The 14,484-nt window shown below is 44.8% G+C and overlaps 2 long non-coding RNA genes across 2 annotated transcripts; both read left to right on the top strand.

The window, feature by feature from the left end:
* The first annotated feature begins 206 nt into the window (after positions 1 to 206).
* Positions 207 to 1,165, top strand: LOC142918248 (uncharacterized). Its single transcript, XR_012937450.1, has 3 exons — positions 207 to 275; positions 837 to 958; positions 1,131 to 1,165. It is a non-coding gene; the product is annotated as an uncharacterized LOC142918248 (long non-coding RNA).
* Positions 1,166 to 7,835: 6,670 nt separating this feature from the next.
* On the top strand, positions 7,836 to 9,958 carry LOC142918247 (uncharacterized). The gene is made up of 3 exons (XR_012937449.1): positions 7,836 to 7,904; positions 8,303 to 8,405; positions 9,750 to 9,958. It is a non-coding gene; the product is annotated as an uncharacterized LOC142918247 (long non-coding RNA).
* Positions 9,959 to 14,484: the final 4,526 nt, after the last annotated feature.

The following is a 14,484-nucleotide window of genomic DNA, read 5'->3' as shown; positions in this document are numbered from 1 at the left end:
GCAAGAACATTTAACTCGTAATCACTTACATGTTAATATCGCCTGATGATGTCACTTACATGTTAATATCGCCTGATGATGTCACTTCCCTCTTAATGTCGCCTGATGATGTTACTTCCTGCTTAATGTCACCTCATGATGTCACTTCCCTCTTAATGTCACCTGATGATGTCACTTCCCTCGCATTCAATGCAAACATGTCCACGGCCCCGAGCCCCCCACCTCCGTCTGAAATGTCCAATGCGCCCATCGCAGAAAGCTGGTGCTACACACAGGTACTTGTTCCCCTGTGGCCAATCACATTCAACGGGTCTCCGTCTTGTGCCGGTCAAAGTATGCGCATGGCTAATGCATTTCACTTTCACACGTTTTTTGTTCATCGCAAAGCCATCCAAAATGGTTTCATAATTATGTGTAAGTGCAATTATGGATTATCATTGTACAGGCTATTTTTGTACATCAGATTGCAAAGTTCATAGAATTGCACTAACAACATTATACTAGATAATTGTCTCTGATTTTGACTGGTAGTGTATTTATACAAAAGGGGCAGCAGTTTTTATCAAATAAAAAAAATAAAAAGGCCTTTTATTGCACACTCTAATCTATGACATGTTGAGACTTGTTGTGTTAACGCTGTGCAGTAATGAACATGCAAGGTAATCCCAGAACACTAATAAGACCCTTTCATTTACAGTAATGTTTCTTTCCTTATAGACAGTTTGTGTTTTTGAGCACAATATGATGTGTGGGTGAAATACTTGAGGGTTTGTCAATGGTCATGTATTTATGGTAATGAATGAGCTTTATAGCTGTTATGTGCTCGTGTGTTTCAGGTTAAGGTGGTAAAGTTCTCTTATATGTGGACCATCAACAATTTCAGCTTCTGTCTTGAAGAAATGGGCCAAGTTCTCAAGAGTTCTACATTTTCAGCAGGCACCAATGATACATTGAAATGGTACAGTAAATTCTGGCTATTTTATGACATTAAAAAAAATCACAATGCTCACGGAGGTGCTTTACTAGAACAATTTTGCATAGTGCATGTTTTAGTTCATACTATATTGTTTTAGTAATGTAGTCTGCGCGTACATACACACCTAATATGTCTTGTTTATATGTTCAATCAGGTGCCTACGCATAAACCCCAAGGGTCTTGACGAAGAGAGTAAAGATTCATCTTCTTTGGTTCTTTCGGTAAAGTCACGTAGAATGAGAATAAAATAATAAATTGATAAAATAAAATAACACAATAATATTCTCACGACGTTTCGGCCACAACACAAGCGGCCTTCATCAGGTGAAGGGGGTGAGACTGTCTGGTAGGACAGCGCTGGAGTGAGAGAGCCACGTTCAGATCACGGCTTTTAAGCTGTGTGAGAGGAACAAAGAGCCCTCAAATTTCCGTACTCTTTGTTCCTCTCACACAGCTTAAAAGCCGTGATCTGAACGTGGCTCTCTCACTCCAGCACTGTCCTACCAGACAGTCTCGCCCCCTTCACCTGATGAAGGCCGCTTGTGTTGTGGCCGAAACGTCGTGAGAATATTATTGTGTTATTTTATTTTATCAATTTATTATTTTATTCTCATTCTACGTGACTTTACCGAAAGAACCAAAGAAGATGAATCATTGCAGTCACGAAAGCTTTAAATCGAAAGAGTAAAGATTACCTATCGTTGTACTTGTTATTGGTCAGCTGTCCCAAGAGTGAAGTCTACGCCAAGTTCAAGGTTTCTATTCTTAATGCCAAGGGAGAGGAAACCAAGGCTATGGGTGAAACTACTTGTATTTAAGTATCAATTCACGTCATATGTGTATTTGGTAACAGGATTATATCATAATCAGCCATTATTTATCGACTGCTGGAAACATTTTATAAACCTTACGAACACCATCCCTCATCCTTCACATGAGCTGATCTAATATCTCCTTGTCTACGTTTGACATCGTCTTGGGCATGTACTCTACTTTTCTTCCTATTCGACCACTAGTCTCATCCATCAACCATCCCATTTAGCGATGTGTCCTGTCCAAGCCCAATCTATATTTACAACAGTGAATATGATGTCTCTAATTTGCTGTTTTGATTTGACCAACGTGTTCCTCTTTCAGTTTCTCACTGTAATTCTCAACATACTTCTCTCCACGCTTTGTGTACTTTTTAGTTTTGTTCCATTTGTCAGTGTTTCTATTTGTAATCAGTGTTTCATAGTAGGTAATATGCACTAGATTGGAATCTTTCATCCTGTAGCACATTGCAACTTTTCATTATCAAATTCATATTCCAAAAGTGCTCTTGATCCTGTTCCACCTTCAGAAGTTGCCATTATGCATATTTTTTGTGTTTTCCATGATATTGACCCTCCAATAATAATTTTATTTTGCTTAGTGTACCTGGACATTGTCATTCACGGACATTTCTTTTCCTAGTTTTACAATCTTCACCATGTGTTATTCCATTGTAATTTATCAAGTGACGGCTTTATTTTTTCTGCTTGCACTCACTGTTTATTACAACTTCATTATTTTTGTTTGTATTCTCATCCATTTTTTTATTCATTTCTGGTGGTTTTACAAAGGTTGGCATTTTCATCCCATTTCACACTTCTCCTTTACCTTGCTTTAGTGGTTCATATTGTTTGTTTTATAAATGCCTTATTACTTTCAGGATACTCTTTCAATGCGCGATAACTATTTTAAGTGATGACATCCATACATTTACTGTGCTTTGCTAAGGCTATTAACATTTTTCTGAGAGTCTAAATCTATCTTTTTGTTTTTAACTTTCATGTTTTTTTCTTATTATTTGCTTTGGTGTTGTCTTTGGTAATGTTAACATGTAACTCACGTCACACAACCATGTTTACAAAGACAAGCATTATGAATACACAAACACATTCACGTAATCCATATGAACTATATCTTCATACACTTAAATCCAGGTCTGATTTTCATCTAGCTTGAAGTTAAAAGCTAAACTGAACTATTTTTATTTTACCAGGCAAGGCCCACTGAGCTACAGTGTGGGAAAAAAGTATTTGATGCCCTGCTGATTTTGTACGTTTGCCCACTAACAAAGAACTGATCAGTCTATAATTTTAATGGTAGGTTTATTTGAACAGTGAGAGACAGAATAACAACAAAATCCAGAAAAACGCATGTCAAAAATTTTATAAATTGATTGGCATTTTAATGAGGGAAATAAGTATTTGACTCCCTCTCAATCAGAAAGATTTCTGGCTCCCAGGTGTCTTTTATACAGGTAACGAGCTGAGATTAGGAGCACACTCTTAAAGGGAGTGCTCCTAATCTCAGCTTGTTACCTGTATAAAAGAAGCAATCAATCAATCAGATTCCAAACTCTCCACCATGGCCAAGACCAAAGAGCTCTCCAAGGATGTCAGGGACAAGATTGTAGACCTACACAAGGCTGGAATGGGCTACAAGACCATTGCCAAGCAGCTTGGTGAGAAGGTGACAACAGTTGATGCGATTATTCGCAAATGGAAGAAACACAAAAGAACTGTCAATCTCCCTCGGTCTGGAGCCCCATGCAAGATCTCACCTCGTGGGGTTGCAATGATCATGAGAACGGTGAGGAATCAGCCCAGAACTACACGGGAGGATCTTGTCAATGATCTCAAGGCAGCTGGGACCATAGTCACCAAGAAAACAATTGGTAACACACTACGCCATGAAGGACTGAAATCCTGAAGCGCCCGCAGGGGGCCCTGCTCAACAAAGTACATATACATGCCTGTCTGAAGCTTGCCAATGAACATCTGAGTGATTCAGAGGACAATTGGGTGAAAGTGTTGTGGTCAGATGAGACCAAAATGGACCTCTTTGGCATCAACTCAACTCGCCGTGTTTGGAGGAGGAGGAATGCTGCCTATGACCCCAAGAACACCATCCCCACTGTCAAACATGGAGGTGTAAACATTATGCTTTGGGGGTGTTTTTCTGCTAAGGGGACGGGACAACTTCACCGCATCAAAGGGAAAATGGACGGGGCCATGTACCGTCAAATCTTGGGTGAGAACCTCCTTCCCTCAGCCAGGGCATTGAAAATGGGTCCTGTATGGGTATTCCAGCATGACAATAACCCAAAACACACGGCCAAGGCAACAAAGGAGTGGCTCAAGAAAAAGCACAATTAAGGTCCTGGAGTGGCCTAGCCAGTCTCCAGACCTTAATCCCATAGAAAATATGTGGAGGGAGCTGAAGGTTCGAGTTGCCAAACGTCAGCCTCGAAACCTTAATGACTTGGAGAAGATCTGCAAAGAGGAGTGGGACAAAATCCCTCCTGAGATGTGTGCAAACCAGGTGGCCAACTACAAGAAACGTCTGACCTCTGTGATTGCCAACAAGGGTTTTGCCACCAAGTACTAGGTCATGTTTTGCAGAGGGGTCAAATACTTATTTCCCTCATTAAAATGCAAATCAATTTATAACATTTTTGACATGCGTTTTTCTGAATTTTGTTGTTTTTCTGTCTCTCACTGTTCAATAAACCTACCATTAAAATTATAGACTGATCATTTCTTTGTCAGTGGGCAAACGTACAAAATCAGCAGGGAATCAAATACTGTTTTCCCTCACTGTACATAGCTCTTTTTCAGAAGTGCCCCGGCCACAAACGATAGCTTAATGAGATGGCTTATTGTGTGGAAATGTATAGCAGCCAAATACTCTGGATTTTTATAAATATGGAGGGAAAAACCGGTAGACCTGGATAAAAATACATGCAACCACAAGGAGAACATGCAGATTCCAAATATGCAGGCATCAGGGTTGAGATTGAACCCATGACCTATATACCAGGCGAGGTAGTTGACTGCCACCGTGGCGCAGGGCTTTAGAATACATTGCTGTCTTTACACTTTGAAAATAGAATTAAGTTTTTTTTTCCCATTACATGAAATTACCACAGTTTATTGTAAGAACTGGTGAGTATTGTTTGAAATCTATTTTTTTACAGAGAGCCCACGAGCATACCGCTTTTTCCAAGGAAAAGACTGGGGATTTAAAAAATACATTCGAAGAGATTTTTTGCTTGATGAATCTAATAGCTTGCTTCCAGATAACAAACTGACACTCTTTGGTGAAGTAAGTATGACATGCTGCAGCTAATGTGAAATTTTCTATTTTATTCATTACAATTGCACAGTTGGAGTCAATATTCTACTTAATTGAAGATTGTAATAATTACTTTCCCTGTTCCATACAAGGAAATTGTTAACGTTTTTACAAGCACTTTTTTCCTCCACTGATGCTAGAGTTAACATAGCACAACAATTAAATAATCAAGCATAATTTTTTTTAGGTTTTCTCCCTCTGGATAGTGTTTATATTTAAACCTTGACATTTTTATAAACTAGAATGTCAGGTATTACATAAAGTGTTTTGTTTAAATATCGCCACATGAATTCCTTTTCCTATTCTCGGACATCAGCCAGTTTGATGTAAATGTTTCTTGTCCTTAGGGGGGTCCTTTTAATCAGCCAGATTTACATTTTTTACCTTTAAAATCCTTTACAAAATACAAGCATTTTTGATAATGAAAGGAAGCACATCAAGAAGGGCTGTTCACTTCCTCTGTTGTTGTGCAGAACCCATAATTAGGGGCCTCACTACCTGTTTAAACTGTTTATACAGTGTAAAATAACTTGACAAAAATATAGAATGAAAATTGATTAATATGAAAAACATTTCACGGACCACTATTTTGGCATTCACAACACTTGTTCTGATATAGGATGTCTGTGCAGATTTGCTTGCTTGATTGAACCAAAGCCTACATCTTCATGCAAAATGTGTAGTTAAGTGAGGATTTGTAAAAAAAAATCATCAAATGCCTTCTCAAAGCTGGTTGATGTCTATGCAGGTTAGTGTGGTGCAGGATTCCGTGAACATTTCTGGTCAATCCAGCATGAGTACATTGAAAGTGCCAGATTGCCGGCTGGCAGTTGACTTCGGGGAGATCTGGGACAATTCCCGCTTCACTGACTGCCTGCTTCGTGTTGGTGGCCAGGAGTTTAAAGCACACAAGGCCGTATTGGCAGGTCTGTGCCACAACAAGCAACACATGCGTCGTTTAGTGTACAATAGAACCATATAATTAATGATACTGTAATTAGTTTGGGGTAATCAACTACAGCCATTTCCTGTTTTACACTGAATTTTATTAACTAACACTGGCAAATGCTTACGTCAATTTGTAATGCTTTTTGTTAAAGGATACATCAGTAAATATGTGTAATGAATTCAACTGAGTCACAGATGCACTTCTTCAACCGACACACGGGGTACTACCCCTTAACACATGAACAACCTATGGTGGTGGACCACCAGGCTATCTACACTAATTACACGGGAATTAGCTCCGACGGACCGGACCCTGGCCGGGGTCCGGGTCCACGTGTTGGTGACTCTTGTAGGACGTAGATTCTTCAGGATGAACAACAGCAGCCGGTCCCTCTCAGGGACCCGGCTTTTATCCTCTGTGGCGGGGGTGGCTCCGCCCTTGGCCACGACCACCTTCTGGAATCCTCTAGCGGGTTCCCGGCCCTGACACGTGACCACCCCTAGCCCCCACCTGGGGGCCCTGTGTACACTTTACCGGTCACGTGTCCTTCGTGGTCAAGTGCCATGGCCCTTGGTAACCCCATTCCCATGGCCAGCACTCTCACACCCTATCCTGTAGGGGTCGGCACCGCACACAGAGCGTGGTGCCACTCAGCACTGTCAGACAGCGCTCACCATGTCCCTCACCACACACAGAAACCCACACACTCACCTCACACAGAGACCCACAGACTTCAACACACAGAGACACACAGACTCACCACACACAGACACACACACAGACCCACAAACTCACCACACACAGACACACACAGAGATCCACAGACTCACCACACACAGAGACCCAGAGACTCACCTCACACAGACACACACAGATACACACAGACACACACAGACTCACCACACACAGAGACCCACGGACTCACCTCACACAGACACACAGAGACTCACAGACTCACCACACACAGACACTCACAGACTCACCACACACAGACACACACAGACTCACCTCACACAGAGCCCCGTGTCGGCATCTTCAGGCTGAGTCGACCTCGAGGAGGCCCAGACAGGGTTCAGATTTTTCCCGCCATCGCCGCCATTCGCCCCGACCGGAAGCGGAAGTAGAAGCTGGGGGTGGAGGTGGGGGTCGCCGAAAGAGGCGGGGCGGGAGGCGGCTTCCGGGGGCGTGGTCTCGCACTGGGACGTCACTCGGAGGGGCGTGGCTGACAGCACCGGTGACGTCGCAATCACCACGTGTTTCCTCACAGTTCGAGACGGGAGTGAAGGAGACGGCCGCTTCTCAAATTTCAGCTGCTTCAGCTTCATCATCTTCGTCCAACTTCTGCTGAAGCCATCCGTGCCAAACCTTTGACGAGGTGAGTGTGTGGGCTCGTGGTGAGTGTGTGGGTCGGTGTTGTGGGCTCATGGTGTATGTGTGGGTCCGTGGTCAGTGTGTAGATCCATGTTGTGGGTTCGTGGTGAGTGTGTCAGTCCGTCTTGTGGGTTTGTGTTAAGTTTGTAGGTCTGTGTTGTGGGTTATTTGTGAGGCTGGGTCCGTGGTGAGGATGTGAGTCCATGTGAGTTTGTGGTGATAATGTGAGTCAGTGTTGTGAGTTCGTAGTGAGGATGGGGGTTCGTGGTGAGGATGGTGGGTTCCTGGTGGGGGGACGTGGGACAGTGGTGAGGATGTGAGTTCGTGTTGTGACTCTCTACACCATCTCCACCCCCCTCCCACCCCCCCACTCACAGCTTTCCACACAGAGACCTTGGGGACTGCTGCGTGAGCAAAGCCACTCTGAGCATCAGCACCATGGAGGTACGCATGGGCCCCTACACTCGACTTACTAACACCACCAGCACTTACGAACACCACTAGCACTTACGAACACCACCCACACTTACGAACACCACCCACACTTACAAACACCACCCACACTTACGAACGAGCTTCCATGAAATATATATTTGTTTAACATCGACTTACAACTCGCACTTGCGAACCGAACCGTGGAACGATCCTCCGCGAGATGGAGTGAGTGTTTGTGATGCCTGTACACTACTCTGTGGCACCACGGTGGCTATGAGATGTTAACAACCTCACTTGGTATACAGGAGGTCGTGGGTTCGACCCCGACCCTGAGGCCTACTGTTTATTTGAAGTCTGTGTAGAGGAGCCTACTCCAATATTGTTTTTGTGTGTGTATGTGCGTGTAGACGAGCCAAGCTGGAGCGAGAAGGAGGCAGGGAGTCTCTGACAACACGTGGAGCGCGCTGTCAGCAGCCGGCACCGGCCCTATCCGCAGTAAATCGCCTCGAGGTGAGAACAGCAGTGAGCAAACATGTCCATCGTTGAATGGGGGGAAGTCACTACCGCCATTTTGCATGGGGGACTTGACGGTGGCCATGTTGCTTAGGGGACTTTATGGCAGCCATGTTGCACGGGTGACTTCATTTTGGCAATTTTGCATGGGGGATGTCACGGCAGCCATGTAGTATGGGGTACATTACTATGGCCATGTTGCATGGGGGACATCACTCTGGACATGTTATGTGGGGGATTTCACGGTGGCCATGATGCATGGCAGTCTATAGGATGGCCACGTTGCATGAGGGATATCACAGCGGCCATGTTGCATGGGGTTGTCATGGTGGCCATGTGACATGGGGGATGTCACGGCAGCAATGTTGTGTGAGGGATGTAACTTCGGCCATGTTGCAAGTGGGACTTTTTTGGCGTGGTAGAATCGTTACTCGGTATAACCTTCGTGGGGACTTTGTTCATTGCCTGTTGCTGATGATGAGATGTGCAGTGACCCGCTGATTTTATTTTTGTTTGCTCAATTGCGATCACTCGTCCAGGTGTGTGTGTGTGTGGGGGAATGTTGGTGCGGTGATGTGTGCATTGTGCTGTGAGCCCATTGAGAGAGGTTCACTTCCCTGCCACGGCTCACGTCACAGACGAGTCGATGTATCAAATGCTAGCGGGCATCCTTCTAGGTCAAGCTATGCCTTAAATAAGTATGTCGTGTGGTGCGTGAACACCAGCATTGGGGAGACGAAATCATTCCGATCTTCGTAGTGGACATATCTGCCTTTGATTTTTTGTCTTGTTGGCTTTAATCGGTGCTTATTCTTAGCTCTTTCGGTAAAGTCACCTTCAACGTGACTTTACCGAAAGAGCTAAGAATATGAATTACTGCAGTCACGAAAGCTTTCAATCAAAATTTAATAGGTGCTTGTTAACACTTGCTGCTACAATGACTAAAGGGTGGGATTTTCTTGTGTGTGTAAGTGTGGTTACTTGGGTAGCGGTGGTGTAGCTGTGCTTTGAATAACCGCAGGAGCCCCGGTTCGATTTCCGGCCACGGCCAACATCGGGAACGAGTGATGTTGAACCGATTCAAGGAACCTCCCCTTGAGCTCGCCCGAGCTGAAATGACTGCCTGCTGCGGTGTGTAAAACATCGGCACTGGGGAAGACAAAAGCAGGCCAGGGGTGTACCCCAGGGCCACATCGCCACCACCGCGACGGTGTGGCGGTCTCAATAGGCGCTCGCCAAACGCGTTTCACTTGTCCGTTGCTTGTACCCATCATCATCGTCATCGTCGTCGTCATCATCGTCGCCGTCTTTCCCCCACCAACCCACTCTCTTTGTCCTCAGGTGCTGGAGCTGGTGTAAGGGGCCGCCCGCTGCAACGGCACTTTGCGCGGGGACCGGCCCGCGGCACCGTACGACGCACAACCCCGCCGCGTTCTTTGGTTCTTTCGGTAAAGTCACCACCATGTAGAATGAGAATAAAATAATAAAATAACACAATAAAATTCTCACAACGTTTCGGCCACAACACAAGTGGCCTTCTTCAGGTGAAAGGAACAGACCTGTAGGGACGACACATTCATTGAAGCTCTGTCGTCCCGACAGGTTTGTTCCTTTCACCTGAAGAAGGCTGCTTGTGTTGTGGCCGAAACGTCATGAGAATTGTATTGTGTTATTTTATTTTATCAATTTATTATTTTATTCTCATTCTACGTGGTGGTGACTTTACCGAAAGAACCAAGGAAGATGAATCCTTGCAGTCACGAAAGCTTCAAATCGAAACCCCTCCGCGGTCGAGCGGTGGGCACCGCCCACCGCCCGACCGCTCGACCACCGGCACAAACCAAGCCCCCCCCCCCCGCCCCCCCGCATCACACGAAGACGTTTCCGCGAAACACAGCGGGATCTCGCCCTAGACATTGGGACGTCGGTTTCTTTCCGTGTCGTGTCTACGCAGCTGACGTCTACAACGCGGTCAAGATGGACATTTTTATTGTAAACCACGGGTAAGCGGAAACGCGGAGGGCAGCGATGGACCGAGCGCTTTACGACGCAGCGAGCCCTCCGGACGGGCGCATGCCCCACAGAATCAGATTCCGATTTAAAGCTTTCGTGACTGCAAGGATTCATCTTCTTTGGTTCTCTCGGTAAAGTCACCACCACGTAGAATGAGAATAAAATAATAAATTGATAAACAGAAATAACACGATAAAATTCTCACGACGTTTCGGCCACAACACAAGCGGCCTTCATCAGGTGAAGGGACGAGACTGTCTGGAGGACAGCGCTGGAGCGAACACAGCCACGCTCACCTGATGAAGGCTGCTTGTGTTGTGGCCGAAACGTCGTGAGAATTTTATTGTGTTATTTTATTTGATCAATTCTATTATTTTATTCTCATTCTACGTGGTGGTGACTTTAACCGAAAGAACCAAAGAAGAGAATCAGATTCATATTCTTAGTTCTTTCGGTAAAGTCACGTTGAAGGGAAACAACAAAATAATAAAATCTATAAGCAATAAATATTTATTTATATATTTTATTATTTTGTTGCTTCCCTTCAACGTGACTTTACCGAAAGAACTAAGAATATGAATTACTGCAGTCACGAAAGCTTTAAATCAAAATAGAATCAGATTCGTTCATCAGGATGATTATTTATACACGGGAGGAATCCCATCGTTATTTTTTTGTTTTATATATATTTACAATTGTTAACAAATACGTAGAGTTTGATGAGACAAGTTGCCACTTACACGTGCCCGCGGCTTAATTTGTGTTTTCGATTCTATTTTGCCTTCTGAAAAAGAAATCTGCCCAACGAACCCCCCCAACAGGGAGTCCGTGCACCCCGGGTTAGGAGGCACTGCTGTGCACTGTAATTCCTGGTTTTACTCTATCATTCTGTACGATTGGCGCTGTGTCCGCATAAGTACATTAGACACACGCACGCACACACACCAATACGTGCGCTGTTTGAAATTGAAAATGTAATCGAGGCGGGTTTTTACATGTAAGTAAAAAAAAAGATACATTATTATTAGCATCAATGCAGATTAAAAAAAACACGTACGCACAGAATCTCTGTTCGAGTCGACATACGTGATCAAACACAAACTCGTCCGTCTGTCAGCTGGTCTAACGTGTCAGTGAGGAGGACCGGGTGTCGGTCACGCACACGAGAGTCGAGTCAGCCTGGGGCGCCTCGCTCCCTGCCGCGAGCCACCATGGGGAGCCGTGGCATCGAGCGTGCGGCGTGCGGCGTACGGGGGGGACCCGATGGCCCCTTGACCCCCGTACTCTTTGGTTCTATTCGGTAAAGTCACCACGTAGGTAAAAAAATAAAACAACAAAAATCACGACTTCGGCCACGACACAAGCGGCCTTCATCAGGTGAAGGGATCAGGCTGTCTCGAGGACAGCGCTGGAGTGGAACAGCCACGCTCAGACCACGGACCTTTAAGCTTAAAGGTCCCTTCACCTGATGAAGGCCGCTTGTGGTGTTGTGGCCGAAACGTCGTGATTTTTGTTGTTTTATTTTTTGACCTACGTGGCTTTACCGAATAGAACCAAAGAGTATGGATCCTTGCAGTCACGAAAGCTTCAAATCTAGAATTCCTTGACCCGTATCGGTCAAAAATAACTTCCGTCACTGAAATACGACGCGACTCAAGATGCGTTAAACACGCCTTCCCCAAACTTCACAATGTTTTCAAAATCAAATAGTTTGGTGGTGGTGGTGGTGGTGGAGGAGCCCACGTTGGCCTTTGGGCGCGTGTGCTTTCTCGGAGGCGCGTATTGAAGCAGACTCCTCGCAACAAAGTGAACTTGGTTCTGTCTCTCACTGTTCAAATAAACCTACCATTAAAATTATGGACTGATCATTTCTTTGTCAGTGGGCAAACCTACAAAATCAGCAGGGCATCAAATACTTTTTTCCCTCACTGTATACACACACATACACACACATATATACACGGCTGGTTGGGTGGGTGAGTGGGGTGTTTGTTTTTGGCATCATCCGAGCAAGTGCTTTGGCGCGCGGCAGTCACACACACAAAAGACAAAAGATCCCCCGTGTAGCCTTAACAGACTGTAGGGGCAAGTGCTGTTAGCGAGCAGCACCTATGAAGACCGGCACGGCACACGAGGGGGTGGGTGGCCAGCACCACGCCCGACCGCCTTTGTCTTTCTCTCCGGGCGGCGCACGATTCTGCTCGCAGCTCCTCACTCACTCTCAGAACTCATCAATTGTATTCGCGCGGCTCTTAGCTTCTCGCATCTCTTATCGCTCATCGAAATCCTTGACTCTGCAAAGCGACTTAAACTATCAGGGTAAATGTAGAATGAAACTTTCAGCGACGCTGTCGGTCAGCACCTAGCAACACATCACCCCTCTCCTCTGCAAGACTAAGTTGCATGATCCTTTGTCCTTGCTTATATGTGAAACGACTTCGTGATATATAAAAAAAATCACGACTTCGTGATATTTTAAATATTTTTTTATTCACAGTCTGTTCAAGGCTACACGGGGGATCTTTGTCTTTGTGTTGGGTGCTAACAGCACTTGCCCCAACATTCTGTTCAGGCTACACGGGGGATCTTGGTCTGTGTTAGGTGCTCACTAACAGCACTTGCCCTAACAGTCTGCTCAGGTTATACGGGGGATCTTTGTCTTTGTGTTGGGTGCTAACAGCACTTGCCCCAACATTCTGTTCAAGGCTACACGGGAGATCTTTGTCTTTGTGTTAGGTGCTCGCTAACAGCACTTGCCCCAACAGTCTGTGTGTGTGTACACTGTGTGTGTGTACACTCTGTGTGTGTACACTGTGTGTGTGTATACTGTGTGTGTGTCCACTCTGTGTACACTGTGTGTGTATACACTGTGTCTGTGTGTACACTGTGTGTGTGTCCACTCTGTGTGTGTCCACTCTGTGTGTGTGTACACTGTGTGTGTGTGTACACTGTGTGTGTACACACTGTGTGTGTACGTACACTGTGTGTGTGTACACTGTGTGTGTGTACACTGTGTGTGTGTACACTGTGTGTGTGTAGTGGGAGGCACAGGTGGTGCATTGGCCAGTCATCTCAGTCAGTCGACCCATGGCATCTTTTCATCAATTTATTATTTTCAATTTATTATTTTTACTTGTTACGAATTTTATTAAAATGTTAATTTATTATTTTTATCTTTAATTCTGTTTATTTTTTGTTTTTTACCTACGTGACTTTACCGAAAGAACCAGGAATATGGTAGCGCATTCTCAAATTTGTTGCAGAGGTTTAAGGTTCAAACCCGACAGGCACACCTGCCCACCCCAGTAACATTCACCACAATATGCGCAGTCTGCTTAACAGCGGATGTCAAACATAGTATTGTGTCACTCAAAACGCACAGGTCATATTGCGTGTTGGTGTCACGGTCAAAATTGTGGTAATTCCAGTAACATTATCCAGAATCTCCACAAGAGAGATGACGCGTCAATGATCGCCTCCTTACCGACATACTCATGCCCACGTGCAGGCTGGTGTAGGGCCACCTTGTGCCACACAGGGGCAGCTGCCACTTAGGGGCACCCTTCGATTGTTTGAGATGAGATTCGATACGAAACACCGAGTAGGCAAGCGACTTATGAGTGCAAATATGTTGTGTATAACGTAGTGAATCGATAATAGAAGTTTTTGGGTTTCATCGCATAAATATATAAATGTTGTGTCGTTAAAACCCGCCACCACCCGACACAGCCAACTAGTAAGGGTTGTCACGTAAACAGAACGTGCCAATTCGTCACTAGCACAGCACGAGTGTATAGTGTAGTGTATAGTGTAGTGTATAGTGTAGTGTATATAGTAGTGTATAGTGTAGTATATAGTAGTGTATAGTGTAGTGTATATAGTAGTGTACTAGCACAGCACTAGCGTGTAGTGTATAGTGTAGTGTATAGTAGTGTGTAGTGTATAGTTTATGGTACTAGCACAGCGATAGTGTGTAGTGTATAGTGTAGTGTATAGTGTAGTGTACTAGCACAGCACTAGTGTGTAGTGTAGTGTATAGTGTAGTGTATAGTAGTGCATAGTG

This window comes from Petromyzon marinus, unplaced genomic scaffold (genome assembly GCF_048934315.1).
Source record: "Petromyzon marinus isolate PM22_M1 ecotype Great Lakes invasive population unplaced genomic scaffold, UKy_Petmar_22M1.pri1.0 PM_G_Scaffold_59, whole genome shotgun sequence".
In the NCBI taxonomy this organism is placed as follows: domain Eukaryota; kingdom Metazoa; phylum Chordata; class Hyperoartia; order Petromyzontiformes; family Petromyzontidae; genus Petromyzon; species Petromyzon marinus.
This window is presented reverse-complemented; position numbering and strand designations above follow the sequence as displayed.